Below are 14,483 nucleotides of genomic sequence, written 5' to 3'. Positions count from 1 at the left end.
AAAGAGCCTAAGGCACTTGACTGCTAACCAGAAGGCTGGTGGTTCAAACCCACTAGCCACTCCTGGGAAGGAAGATCGGGCAATCTACTTCCGTAGTGATACTGCCTCAGAAACCCAAGAAGGGGTCGCTATGAGTTGGGCCAACTCGACGGCACATAACAACAACAAAAACAACAACCCATAGTGGTATTTGTATAGCTCTAGTTCATCTCCCTTTACTGCTATCTGGAATTTCACTGCATGAATGTTTCACAATTTATCTGTGCCTTCTTCTGTTGATGGTTATGTAATTGATTTTGAGTTCTTTCCTATTACAAACAATGTTGTGCTGACTCTCTTTGTACCTGTCTCCTTGTGCACAAAACATACGTGCAAGTGTTTCTCTAGACACCTAGAAGGAGATTTCCTGGGTCATGGAGTAAGCACATTTTCAGTTTCACTTATTGTCATCGAGTGGCTTTGACCCACGGTGACTCCATGTCTAACAGAACAAAACGTTGCCCAATCCTATAGCATCTCACTATTGCTGGCTTGCTCAAGTCCATTGTTGTGGTCACTGTATATCTTGGATGCCTTCTAACCTAGAGGGCTCATCTTCCAGCACTATGTTGAACAATGGTGTTTTCATTAGCTAATTTTAAAAAGTAGACTGCCAGGCCTTTCTTCCTAGTCTTTCTTAGTGTGAAAGTTCTGCTGAAACCTATGTACCATGGGTGATGCTGCTGGCATTTGAAATACCAATGGCATAGTTTCCAGCATCAGAGCAACACAAAAACCAGCACAGTAAGACAAACTGATAGATAGGTGGTGGTCAGTTTCACTAAATCAAAAAAACCTCATCGCTGTTGATTCTGAATTATAGCAATAATATACGTCTGTTTCACTGTTGTCATTAGGTGCCATCAAGTTGGTTCTAACTCACAGCAACTCTACATACAACAATGAAACACTGCCAGGTCCTTGTCATCCTCACCATCCTTGCTGTGCTTAAGCCCATTGTTGCAGCCACTGTTCCAATCCATCTTGTTGAGGGTCCTGCTCGTTTTTCCTGACCTTCTACTTTACCAAGCATGATGTCCTCCAGGGACTGGTTCCTCTTGGTAACATGTCCAAAGCACATGATTTCTCTCTAAAATGGTGGTGCCAATTTATATCCCCATCAATGGTCTATGAAAGGAACCATTTCCCATCAACTTACTAACATTTGATGTTGTCATACTTTAATTTTTGCCAATCTGATGAGTATTTTGTAAGTTTTAATTTGCATTTTTTTTCATTGTTACATTGAACTAACTCATTTGAGTTAATCTTCTGTAAATTGTTTATTCATTATTTCTCCCATCTGTCTTTTTGTCATTGTTTCACAGTTCTTTTATTATGCTGATTCCAATCCTTTATCTATCATATTTTCACATACACTTCTGAAGTAATAACTTATATTTTAACTTTGTTTTTAATATCTTTTTTCATGTTACTATTATTTTTTTCTGCCTTTGAGTTGACCCTTGACTCATGGCAACCCCATGTTCAAGGGGACGGGACTGTTGTGCTCCATAGAGTTTTCGCTGGTTGATTTTGGAAGTAGATTGTCAGACCTTTCTTCTTACTCTTTCTTAGTCTGGAAGTTCTGCTGAAACCTGTTTGACATCATAGCAACACACAAGTGTCTACTGATACAAGGCTGCACATGAGGTACATTGGCCAGGAATGAAGCATAGATCTCCCATATGGAAGTCAAGAATCCTCTCACTGAGCCAATGCCTCATCTTTTGTCTACATAAGTTTTAAATTTTGATATAGTCAAATCTGTTGATTATTTCCCTCTATGTTTTTTCGCTTTTGGTGTTTTAAGTACACTTGTGTAAGCTGAGGTCATAAATATAATCTAAATTTTCTTCTAATAATTTAAAAATGTATTTTTTGTTTCAATAATTTTGTTTTAATTATTGTGTATGGTGTGTGGTAGGGATATAATTATATATATTTTTCATATAGGAAAGTGCTTCAGTACTATTTATTGAAGAGCATGCCCTTGCTTCACTGATTTATAATGTCATTCTATCATAAACCAAGTTCTCATACATGTATGAGTCTTTTTCTGCACTCTATTCTGCTTCACTGCTCTGTGCATCTATTAATGCATCAATACACTTCTGGTTTAAGAGAGTGATCTTTGTAACTTAGCTTTGTGTAATTCTCCTGTTCAAAAGCTATCAGAGGGTTAAAATGGCCAGCAGGTTAAAGGCCAAACTCCTCAGATCACAATAAAAGGCCATTTATAGCCCAGTCTCTGTCTATTTTTTGTTATCATCTTTCCTCTGTTGTTGTTGTTGTTGTTAAGTGCCGTCGAGTCGTTTCCGACTCATAGCGACCCCATGCACAGCAGAACGAAACACTGCCCGATCCCGCGCCAGCCCCATAATCCCTGCTATACTTGAGCCCATCATCACAGCCACAGTGTCAATCCATCTCATTGAAGGCTTCCCCCTCTTTCATCGACCCTCCACCCTACCAAGCATGATATCCTTCTCCAGGGAATGGTCCCTTCTTACAACATGACCAAAATAGGTGAGACGAAGTCTGGCCATTCTTGCTTCCAAGGAGCATTTCGGGTGCACTTCCTCCAGGACAGATCTGTTAGTTCTCTTAGCAGTCCATGGTACTTTCAGCATTCTTCACCAGCTCCACAACTCAAAAGCATCAACTCTTCTTCAGTCTTCCTTATTCATTGTCCAGCTCTCACATGCGTAATAGGTGATTGGAAATATCATGGCTTGTGTCAGGCGCACCTTAGTCCTCAAGGAGATATCCTTGCTCCTCAGCACTTGAAACAGTTCCTTCGCAGTTGACTTTTCCAATGCTACACGTCGTCTAATGTCCTGACTGCTGCTTCCGTTGGCATCGATTGTAGAACCAAGCAATGTGAATTCATTTCTTTGCTATTCATAAGGTTTTCCCTGGCCAATTCTTTGAGAAGTGGACGGCCTCTTCCTTCTTCCTGGTCTGTCTCAGTCTATAAGCTGGGCTGTTACCTGTGCACCAGGTGCGTCTCGCTGGGTTTTAAACACCAGAGGCTCAGCCTCAAAACTCACGTCTACATGTCACCACAGTAGGACAAACCGACAGACAAGTTTGTCTTGCTGTTGGAGACCTCTCGTATCACCCCCACCTGGGTCCCTGTGGTCTTTCCTCTACTTTTCCCCAAATCCCTATCAGAATAATTTATTCTAGAATTTTTCTGAATTGATTTGCTTAACGTCCTTCAAACCCACAATGATGTTTTGTGTTCCTGCCTTCATTTCCTCTCCTCTGAATGCCCTCACTCTCCACTTTTCATCTCATGAAGCTTAGCTGAAACACCTTTTAGAAACCTTCTCCAACTCCCCAGTCAGCATTCTCTTGCTCCCCTAGCACTTTGCTCATCTCTAACTTGGCTCTTAAAATGTTATACTCACATGTTTTATTAATCATAGCTCTCCTCCAGATAGACAGGGAGAGCTTCTCAAGGGCAGGAGTACATCTCATTCATTTTTGTATCTGTTTTCCATTAGTTCCCGCCACCCTATATGGGTCTAGCTTATGTCTGACACACAGGAATAACAGCTACCATTCATTGAATGCATGCTATGTCCCATACACTCTCCTATTTCATACTTAACAACAACATTTGAGTGTGGTAGAATTTTTCCTACTCTTCAGATTAAGACACCGAGGCTCAGAGAGGTGATATAACCTGTAAGGACACATAACTGGTAAGCATAAAAACTGAGATTCAGATGCTGGTCCTTTTGATTTTGGAGCCCATGGTCTTTCCACTGCAACATACACTGGGGGCTCAATAAGCATTTGCTGAATGACAGAATACATGCAGGAACAAGAGGACAGAAGACACTCCCTGATGAGGAGGTAGGCTTTTGGCATTGGCTGGGCGGATCTCAGATCTCAGCTTTCAGTCACTGGCTGATATTTGTGGAACAGTTTCCACTATGTTGCCAGGGAAACGAGGCATCCTATTACCACCACTCACCACCGCTGTGCTGCCAACACCCACCACACCCAGCTCAGAGGTTTTGGTTGTTTCCCTTTCTGACAGAGTCAGCTTGAGAAATACTCATACGTACATTCACTGAGCTTGGAGGCGCTGTCTGTAGTGAGGTCATTACCTCTGGTTCTTGAGTGCCAACCACAAATGCCTCCTGGCACTGAGTCCTCAGCAACTTGTCCCTGGGAAGATTTTGGTGGTTGACGTTAAACACCTATGTATCATGGTCCCTGAGGCTCCCTCCACTGTCCCCTGTTTTGATGGGCTATCTCTCACCAGGCTACCAACTCCGTATCTGGATGGGGAATATCTGGTGAGGAAGTACAATCTTACAGTTGAAATCTTACAGTAGGGAAGCCAAGTGCCTCACTCTCACACTTGGCTCAGCTTACCCAGGCTCATTGGGGCAATCTTAGCTGCCCAGCAGTCAAGTCTGGGGTAGAAAAGGGGCAGACCTGGGAGGCCAGAGACCTGGGTCTGAGTCCTGGCACACTGCTAACTGGTTCTATGACCTTGGGCAAGTCAGGGAATTGCTCTGAACTTAATCTCCACCCATCTGCCACCTCTCGGCTCCATGGACTCTTGACAATAGAAGAGATGGGGCATGAAACCTCCTCCTGGTAAGCCCTCAGTTCCTGAAGACATAGAAGGAATGTGATCTCCCAGGGGATAGTTTGATGACATTTCTAAGGAAAATTCTGAAGGTTCAGCAGAATCTGATTTGGGGAAATGTTGTGGGCTGTTCCTGCTATCAGAGCACGGTGGCTAAAGAGTGGAGAGTGTGGATGTCAGCTAGGACCCCAGCTTCCCCACCGTTCAGGAGAAGGTGCTGTGTGTGATTCTTCAAGTGTACAAGGGACTGGATATGTCCATTCCTAAACCAAATTAAATTGAACTCTATGCCCCTATTCAGCCATTTTGGGAGAGATGTAGTATCACTTATTATTAGACCTTCACTTCTACCTTCTGCTGTACAAAGTCCATACTGGTTACTGCTGAGATAGATACCCACTGCCTCAGCTCCAGACTGGAGACGCTGCTGCTCCTGAGCCTGGCAGCTTGGGATGTGGGTACTCTTGGTGACCAGAGGCCCTGGACCCTCAGCCTTGCCTCCCCAGTTGCTCCTCCTAGCCCCCCGCTACCCGCTTCTTGAGGCCTTGCCTCCTGGATCATTGTCTCTAAGCAGGCTCAGGTTCCACTGGTCCTAGGAACTAGCTGGCTATCCACCCACTCCCCAGGCCCTTGGAGACCCTCCTTATTCTCTGTCTTCCTCTAGGATATAAGCTCCTCTTGGTGTACAAGCTTCTCAGTGAGTTCAGTCCTTAAGAAAACAAAGGCCAAGAAAGTAAGTAGTTTTGGGCTTGTAACACAACCTTCTAAAGCTTGGGACTGCAGGACTCTGGCTATTCTGATAGAAGTGACGTAGGGGTGGGTGGGTGAAATAGTGGGAAAAATTCTTATTTCCATCTCTGGAAATCAAAAGCCTCTTTCCATGATAGTACCCCAAAAACCACGGGATTTAGAGACCAGTAGTCTTGCTTTGTCCACTTTCTAGCTACATAACTTGGAACTTCAGTTTTATGCAATGCAAAATGGGGATGATGGTAATACCTCATTCAACAGCCTAACTCAGTGGGGTGCTATTTGACATTTTGAATGGGATAATCTTTTATTGTACATCCAACTCATTTCAGGATATTTAGCATAGGCACTAAGCATCAATGACACTTCCAGTCATTGTGACAACCAAAAAAAAAATCCCTCACATTTCCTAAGAGAGGAGTAATACCAGTCCCAGGTGAGAATTGCTGAGTGACAAGTATAAAAATCTTTATATTATAGGAAATTTCAAATAAATCCAGAATCAGAAAGATTATGAACTCCCTTGAACTAATCACCCAGCTTCAATAATTATCAACACATGGCCAATCTTATTTTATCTATACCTCTTCCTATTAGGCATCCCCTATACAATTATTCAGAAGGAAGTTTGGGCAATCTATTTCCGCAGAGATACCTCCCAGGAAACCCAGGGAGGGGTCACTATGAGTTGAATCCGACTCTACGGCAGGGAGTTTAGTTTATATAATTATCGAGGAGCACTGGTAGTGTAGTGCCTAAGGCATTTGACTACAAACCAGAAGGCCAGTGGTTCAAATCCACCAACCATTCCTTTGGAAGGAATACTGGACAATCTACTTCAGTAGAACTACTGCCTCAAAAACCCAAGGAGGAGTTGCTGTAAGTCGGATTTGACTCGATGACAGTGAGTTTTTTTTTTTTTTAAATTATTGTGAGGATTGTGAGGCTGGTGTAGGACCAGACAGTGTTTCTTTCTGTTGTACATGTTGTCGCAATGTCAGAGCCAACTCAATGGCCCCTAACGACAACAAAAATATAATTATTTTGAAGAAAATTCCAAACATGAAACTAAACCCATTGCTATTGAGCTGATTCTGACTCATAGCGGCCCTGTAGGACAGAGTAGGACTGCCCCATAGGGTTTCCAAGGCTGTAATCTTTACAAAAGTAGACTGCCACATTTTTTTCCTGTGGAGTGTCTAAACCAAAACCAAACTAAACTCACTGCCATTGAGTCAGTCCCGGCTCATAGCGACGCCTCCTTGGGTTTCTGAGGCAGTATCTCTATGGAAGTAGATTGCCCAGTCTTCCTTCTGAGGAGTGGCTGATGGGTTTGAACCACCAGCCTTCTGGTTAGCAGTCAAATGCCTTAGGCACCACGCCACTAGAGCTCCCTGGTGGGTTAAAATTACCAAACTTTCAGTTAGCAGTTGAGTGCTTAACCACTGCGCCACTAGGCCTCCTTCCAAACACTGTATCTTCTGTAAGTATGGATTTACATATTGACATTCTATTTGTAAATATGCCTCTAAAAAATAGGACTTTATTTGAAAATGATTTTTAATGTAACTTTCATCTCACAGACCACATCAACTATTTCAACTATGGAGCATTACTTTTGCCCCTTGCACTCATGGTAAATAACTCATGGAGTTATTTACCAAGCATTTATTGATGCCCATTGGATGCCAGGCACTGAGAAAACAGAAAATGAGACACAGTCCCTGCCCTCAGGGAGCTCCCCATGTTAAAGGGAAACAGGCAAGTCACAATGAATTTTGAGTGAACTCAGAGACTTCTCTATGAGGAAGGACGTGTGTGTGTATGAATGATGTGGGAACATATTGGGGGGATGGGTGGCTCAAGGGAGTAGGTCAGTGTGCTCTTCTCTATTCTATGCTATCTCTACTCTGGACTCCTGAGCCTTAGAAGAGGCTGCCTGCCCACTTGCTGATTCTCTAGCTGCAAGGAAAGGCAGGCAGGAGGGAAGGCACGGGAAAGACAGGAGGAATGGTGCACAACTGCAATATCATCCCAACTTGGGAGCTTTCTGCTCCTAGGACTGGGCATGTGGAGGAGGGGAAGAAGAAGAGACAGAAAGGAACTGACTGTTACGAAGCACTGACTGTGGTCAGGATATAAACTTTGGTGTACACGTTTTACTGCACAGCCCAGTTAGAAGATAGAAAGGTCCAGAGGTTGGAGGAGGGAATTGTTGTTGTTGTTGTTGTTTGCCATCGAGTCGGAGGAGGGAGAGAGGAGAGAAAATGTCCAGCAGAAAAAGGTACCACCCCTGCGGGAATGCATTATCTGCAAGAGAGCCTTACCACTTCCATTCTGGGGCTTCATGTTCTTAATTTAAAGAGCTCAGTGAAGGGGAGCGGGTCATAATCCCCAAGATAAATCACCCTCCAACCTTCCCTTTTCTAAGCTAATGAATTCTACATCCTTTAACCTTTTTTCATAGGCTCTATCTTTGCAGCCTGTAAATCATTTTAACATTCATTTCTGTACCCTCTTATAGATTCACCTCGTCTAAATTATAACTCAAGCCTAGAAGAGTTGGCTAATGGCAAATGGCAGCTAGACTGGAAGATGACTAGAACCTTCTCTAGTGGAGTGTGAGCTCTTACGGTGTGTGAGCTTTTTCAAATATCTGAGCAACATGCATCACAACATTTCAGACTTGGAAACTGCCCCTTCTTACCCTCCTTCTCACTTCCTTCCATCTAGTGTTGGGTTTACAGAGGCCTTGAATGTTGTGCTAAGGGCTGTAATTTTATCCTGTAGCCAGCAGGAAGTCATTGAAAGAGTTTCAGCAGGAGAGTACCATGATGAGATTTGCTTCTTCTAATTTCAAGTTTGATTGTCTCCTCTAATTTACTCTGTAAGCTCTGTCTTATTTGCTCCTGAATTCTCAATGTCTGACCCAATTCCTGAATTTCTCTCTCTCTCTCTCACACAAACAGGCACACATACACACATACACACATACAGAAATAATAGCAGCAAACACTTATAAAGCACGTATTCAGTTTTGGGCCTTATTCTAAGGGCCTTATGTGTATTAACACATTTCATCCTTACAAAAATCAAAGTCATATTCCTTTATTATCCCTATTTTGCAGATATCAAACTGAGTCTCAGAGAGGTTAACTTGCCAATGTTTTCATGAGTATTAAGTGACAGAGCTGGGGTAGAAACCATGCAGTTCTCAATACATTTGTTGAATTAAATTGAACTAAACAAAACTGAAAGAGGCTCTGCTGTGGCACAGGAAATGGATTAGAGGAGTGAGTTGCAGACAGAAAACCACTGGAGGTGCCAAGAGCCTTGAACCCCAGCAATGCAGAGGCATCACTAAGGCCCTGCTAATCTTTTAAAAGCAGGGGGCTCAGCACTGAGACTTACTGACTGGGTCAATGTTTTCAAGCAAAAAATTTTATTCAGTAATTTTTCCCAGTTTATACCTCCTTGACTTGATTATAGATTTGATGTCAGACCTTCCCCACTTTCCAAAATTGAGTTCTTATTCATTCATTAATTCATCAAACATTTATGAGCACTTACTTTGTGCCAGACCTGTGCTAGGCTCTGGGGACACCCAAATAAAAAACAGTTCCTTCTCTTGCAGAGCTCATGGTTTAGCAAGAGTGCCAAGCATGTCCTCAACTTGAAGGGAGCAGTAATCCTTAGATCTGAAAGGGTCCATTCTACCTTCAAAAATCTATGACTGTAACCACCTTGGATCTATAAATAACTCAAGGCTCTTAAAAAACATAGATGGCAATGGAAACACACAGGCCTTGGCATTAGACTAACCCCCATGGAAATCTGACTCTCACACTTACTGGAAAAGTGGCAATTACGTAATCTCTCTCACATAGTTTTGGTATTAGTGACATGGAGATAGTAGAACTACCTTAAAGGGTTATTGAAGATGAAGGGAGATAACATGTATACAGGGTCTGCATGTCATTGATGCTCACTGAATGTTAGTATTTCTCTCTCCTTTCCTTCTTTGCTGCCACAGCAGAAACAAATTTTTCTTGAAGATCAGACCTGGTGTCCTGGAATATCATCCCCTGTCTTAGGCTGGGTTCTATAGAGAAGCAAAATCAGTGAAGCTTATATATATATATAAGCTCATATATACATTACATATACATACACATATACATATACATATATATATGGATATGTATATCCATATAAATATGGATATACATATCCATATATATATGTATATACATATCCATATATCTATCTATCTATCTATCTAGAGATTTATCTTAAGGAAATGGTTCATGTGGTTGTAGAGACTGGAAAGTCCCAAGTTCATGGGCAGACATCAGGCTGAAGATTTCTCCTAACTCACATGCTGACAAGCCCAAGGTCAGCAGGCAATACAGCAGGCTGCTAGCTACAGATGCTGACAAATCCAAGATTGCTAGGTAAGATGGCAGGCTTTTGGCTCACAGGCTGTGAAGGCAACAATTCTAAGATTAGTAGGCAATACAGCAAACCATTGATTCAAGTCCAAAGAACAGGAGGGCAGATTATGATGAGCCAAAATGTCCACATATATTGGAGGCAGGCCACACCCCTGAGTAAACTCCCTTTCAACTGATTGGCTGCTCATAGCAGATTTCATCATAGAGGTGATTAAAGTATATCATATCTCCTCATGGGAGATGACTACATCATAATAGTCAAACTCCTGAGAATCATGGCCCAGCCAAGTTGACACACAACCTTTATCATCACAGTTCACCGCTTGTCAGCTTGGCATCAGTGCACATCTTAAATCTTGCATAATGTCTAAATAAAGACAATTATAAAGTCATACTTGTGTCTGACATGATATAGCTGATGTGTACAATTTACATCATATATTTTATAAGTGAAGAGAACAAAAATATTTGATGTATGCATACAAGGAAGAAATACTCATAACAATCACAGTTTCTGCAACTGGTCACATAATTGTAGATGGTTTTTGGAACTACTTTCTTCCACCACCCATTCCATAGTACTCTTGCCCTCAACAAGTTCCTCAGTTAGTCATGGTTCTTTGCCTGGTGGGATAGCCCAAAACTTCATTCCTGAAGGCTTTGGGCCATTAGTAGTCATGTCAGAATTGGGTTGCTATGATTTTCCATTGACTTGAACCACAGAGCATGGTAGTACTAAAAGACATCCTAAGGAATCTCCTGTATTCTAGACATACTCTTCTTTACCTCCGTTATATAACATCAATCTGATTTTCTCTTAGTAATCAGGATCAATCACACCAGCCAATGCAATAACTCCCTTCTTTGCTATCAATTCAGGGGCATGAGGAGCCCAAAATGGCCAGGTGGCATTCTTTTATTTATTTATATTGTGCTTTGGGTGCAAATTTACAAAGCAAACTTGTTTTACATTCAACAGTTCATGCATATCTGATTTCATGGCCCCGATTACCATCCCCAACCATAAAAAAAACTCTCTTCCCCCTTCCTCCCTGTGACTACCCCCTTCCTGCATCCTTCTTATCTATGCATTCCTCTCTGTCCAGCTTTCCGACTATGTGAATGCTGCCCCTCTGGTGTCCCATGACTGATTGATCCAAGGGATGCATCTCTCTAGTGTAGGTGGGTGTCTTGACCTGGGGTAGGTATTCTGTGTGTAGGTCTTTGCACTGTTGGGCTGAGAGCCAATCCATGTAAGTCAGTCCATTTCTAGGCCTGAAGGATAACCTATAGTTGTGGGTGTTCTACCAGTCTCTCTCTGACCAGTAATTCTGGCCATTTTTGTGTTTTTGAATTTTGTTCCACATTTTTCCTTCCACTCTATCCAGGATCTCCAGATTTGATGACTTTCTGAGTGGCTGGCATTGGTAGCCAGACACCATCTGGTTCTTCTGGTCTTGAGGTTGTGGAGGCTGAGGTATTTGTGGTCCATCTTACCTTTGGACTAAATGTTTCCAGATGACTTTGATTTTCTTCACTCTTCTTTTCTCCAGACAAGAGGAGACCAATAGTTGCATCTTAGATCGCCACTCAAAAGCTTTTAAGACCCCAGTCACTACTCACCAAAGCAGGTTGTAGAACAAAATTTTTATGAACTATGTATGCCAATGTTCCCCAAGACCATGGTCCTGAGTTCACAAGACCGAGTTCACAAAATGTTTGATTCTCTCTCACAAGATGTTTGGTTGTCTCTGAGAAGTTACTCCAACCCTGTCTTCTGTTGCTTTTGTAATGTATGTGGCTAATTTTGTAGCACAAGTGCATATGTAAGATTATTTTCAGCCAAATCTATCCTTGGTCTAGGGTGTATTCCTGTTTGCCTACCCCCACCTGCTCTTCTCACCTGACTATGCATTAATCTGTAGTCTGGTATTTGGTGCTAGGGATACCTCTGTTTGTATCTTTTGTGTGTATTTCAATGTCTTTCCTTTCCCCAGTGTCACCATGCTGGTCACAGACTCTTTCTATACTGTTCCTTCCCTCACCCAAATCAACATGTGATGCCCAAATAGTTTGAGATTTTCCCTCTTCTTCCCTTCTGTCCCCAGTAGCCAACGAAGTGAGTTTCCTTCCCTGAATAAACCTTTCATTGACTTTTTACAATAGTGGGCTCATACAATATTTGTCCCTCTGTCATGAACTTCTTTCACTCAGCGTTATGTCCTTGATCTGTCTCTCAGTCTGTTGAGTTGTTGTTGTTGTTATTTGCCATCGAGTCTGACCCAACTCATAACGATTCCTCCTTGGGTTTCCAAGGTGGTATCACTACGGAAGTAGATTGCCCAACCTTCCTTCTGAGAAGTGGTTGGTGGGTTTGAACTGCCAGCCTTCTGATTAGCAGTCAAGTGCCTTAGGCACTATGCTACCAAAGCTCCCCTCAATCTATTGAAGGTACCTAAATATAATTATTTTGAATTCCTTATCAGGGAGTTCCAATGCTGCTTCTTCCTTAGGGATGTGTTCTGGGTCTGTATTCTGCTCCCTTGTTTGAACTGATTTATCTTGCTCTTTGTGTGGACTGTGATGGTCAGTTGCCTCTGAGACATTGTGCCTTTCTTGTATTTATATTTAACTGGTGATTTTATGTTGGAGTGATTCACCTAAGATTTTCATTTTCTTTGGTTGTTTTTTTTTTTTTTTTTTGGATGTATCTGAGTAAGCAAGGTACTGTGCTCCTCTATTTGCTGGTTGGCAGCAGTTATGCACTCACCACTTATTGCCTTGTGGGTGTGATAGAGAATGAGAGTGACTGCACAGGTCTCTGTTAACTGTTTGTGAAGATCAGTTAAGGGTGAGTTAGGCTTTTATTGGTGGTCGTGTATCATTAGCCAGTTGGTTCAAAAGGAAGTGGTGGCTCTCAGTCAGTGGAGTTGCAGGAGATGCAGGTGTGGTTGGGTTGTATGGGCACAGTTGCTGTCTCCCACTCAGACAAAACAACAATAAAAAAACCATCAAAAAAGTACAAGCAAGAAGACAAAAAACACACGCTACATAAAAACACAGGAATAATCACCAAAAAGAGAAAAAAGAAAAAGAAAAAAAAAAGAGGAAAGGCCATAAATGAGAGAAAATATTTAAAGAAATACTTTAAAAAGCCAAAAGAAATATGAATAGAAAAAGCAGGTGAGAAGACCCATAGTATCTGAGTAGGGGGGAATAAGATAAGAGAGGTAGCATAGAAGAATAATGAAGGGAAAAATGGCAAAAATGCAAAAAAGAAAAACAAGGAATGAGGAGAACCACAAGAAAGCAAAAAATGGGAACCAGGAAAATGGAAGAGAGAAAAAGTGGAAAACTAGAGCCTGGGACTAGAAGAAGAAAAGATAGTACTAAAAAGAGGAAAAAAAGAAAAAAAAAAGTAGTAATTTTAAAAAAGACACAAACAAACAAACTGTAAAAAAAGGAAAAGAAAAATCAAAACTCTGGCTAGGGCAGGTCAGGGCACCCAGGCTACGACTAAGCACACAGACTAGGATGGAATTCCTGCTGGCCCAGAAGGTGGGTGGGAGTAATGGATGACCGCACCTCCATTCACCAAGAGGGTGTGGGATGTAAGAGTAACAGGGAGAATGCCGCATCTTTCTAGTCTTCAGGGTCCAGAATGTCTTTGAGGTCTTGGCAAGTGTAGCGTATTCTTAGGTCCCTGGAATCTGAGAGAATGCTGTTGCTTTAAATATCAAAAATGATGAACCACTTGTAAACATTCAAAATGGCTGCACACTCCAGACAGGCAAAAGTTCATAGCTCAGCCTGTCTCCCTCTTCGCTGCTTCCCCCTTTCATTTACCAGCTACCAGTGCAGTCCTCTGTGCAGCCCTTGGTTACCAGGGCTGAATTTTAGGTTAATTTTTAGGTCCTAAAACCACTTGGCAAGGCAAACTTGTCTGTCGGTTTGTCCTACTGTGGTGACGTGTTGATGTGAGTTTTGAGGCTGAGCCACTGGTATTTCAAACCCAGAGGGTTGCACATGGTGCACAGGTATCAGCCTAGCTTACAGACTGAGACACACTAGGAAGAAGGAAGAGGCCATCCACTTCTCAGAGAATTGGCCAGGGAAAACCTTATGAATAGCAAAGAAACACTGTCTGATACATTACCATGCAACTTTATGAATAGTCTGCTTAGGTTAGAAGGCTCTCAAAATAGGACTGGGAAAGAGCTGCATCATCTGAGTAAACCCAGCCTTAATCCTATGGATAAGGTAAAGCTTTTGAGACCTCCATTTGCTGATGTGGCACCACTCAAATTGAAGAGAAACAGCTGCAGACATCCATTAATCATCAGAACATGGAATGTATGAAGTATGAATCTAGGACAATTAGAAGTTGTCAAAAATGAAAGGGAACACATAGAGATTGATATCGTTGGCATTAGTGACCTGAAATGGACTGGTTTTGGCCATTGTGAATCAGACAACCATGTGATCTACTATGCCGGGAATGACAGTTTGAAAAGGAATGGTGTGGCATTCATCATCACGAAGGATGTTTCAAGATCTGTCCTGAAGTACAATGCTGTCAGTGAAAGGATAATATTCATATGCCTACAAGGAAGACCTGTTAATAC

Source organism: Orycteropus afer, unplaced genomic scaffold, assembly GCF_000298275.1.
Source record: "Orycteropus afer afer isolate SDZICR_OR568_19922 unplaced genomic scaffold, OryAfe1.0 scaffold00025, whole genome shotgun sequence".
Taxonomy (NCBI): domain Eukaryota; kingdom Metazoa; phylum Chordata; class Mammalia; order Tubulidentata; family Orycteropodidae; genus Orycteropus; species Orycteropus afer.
Note: the sequence above shows the minus strand (reverse complement) of the source record.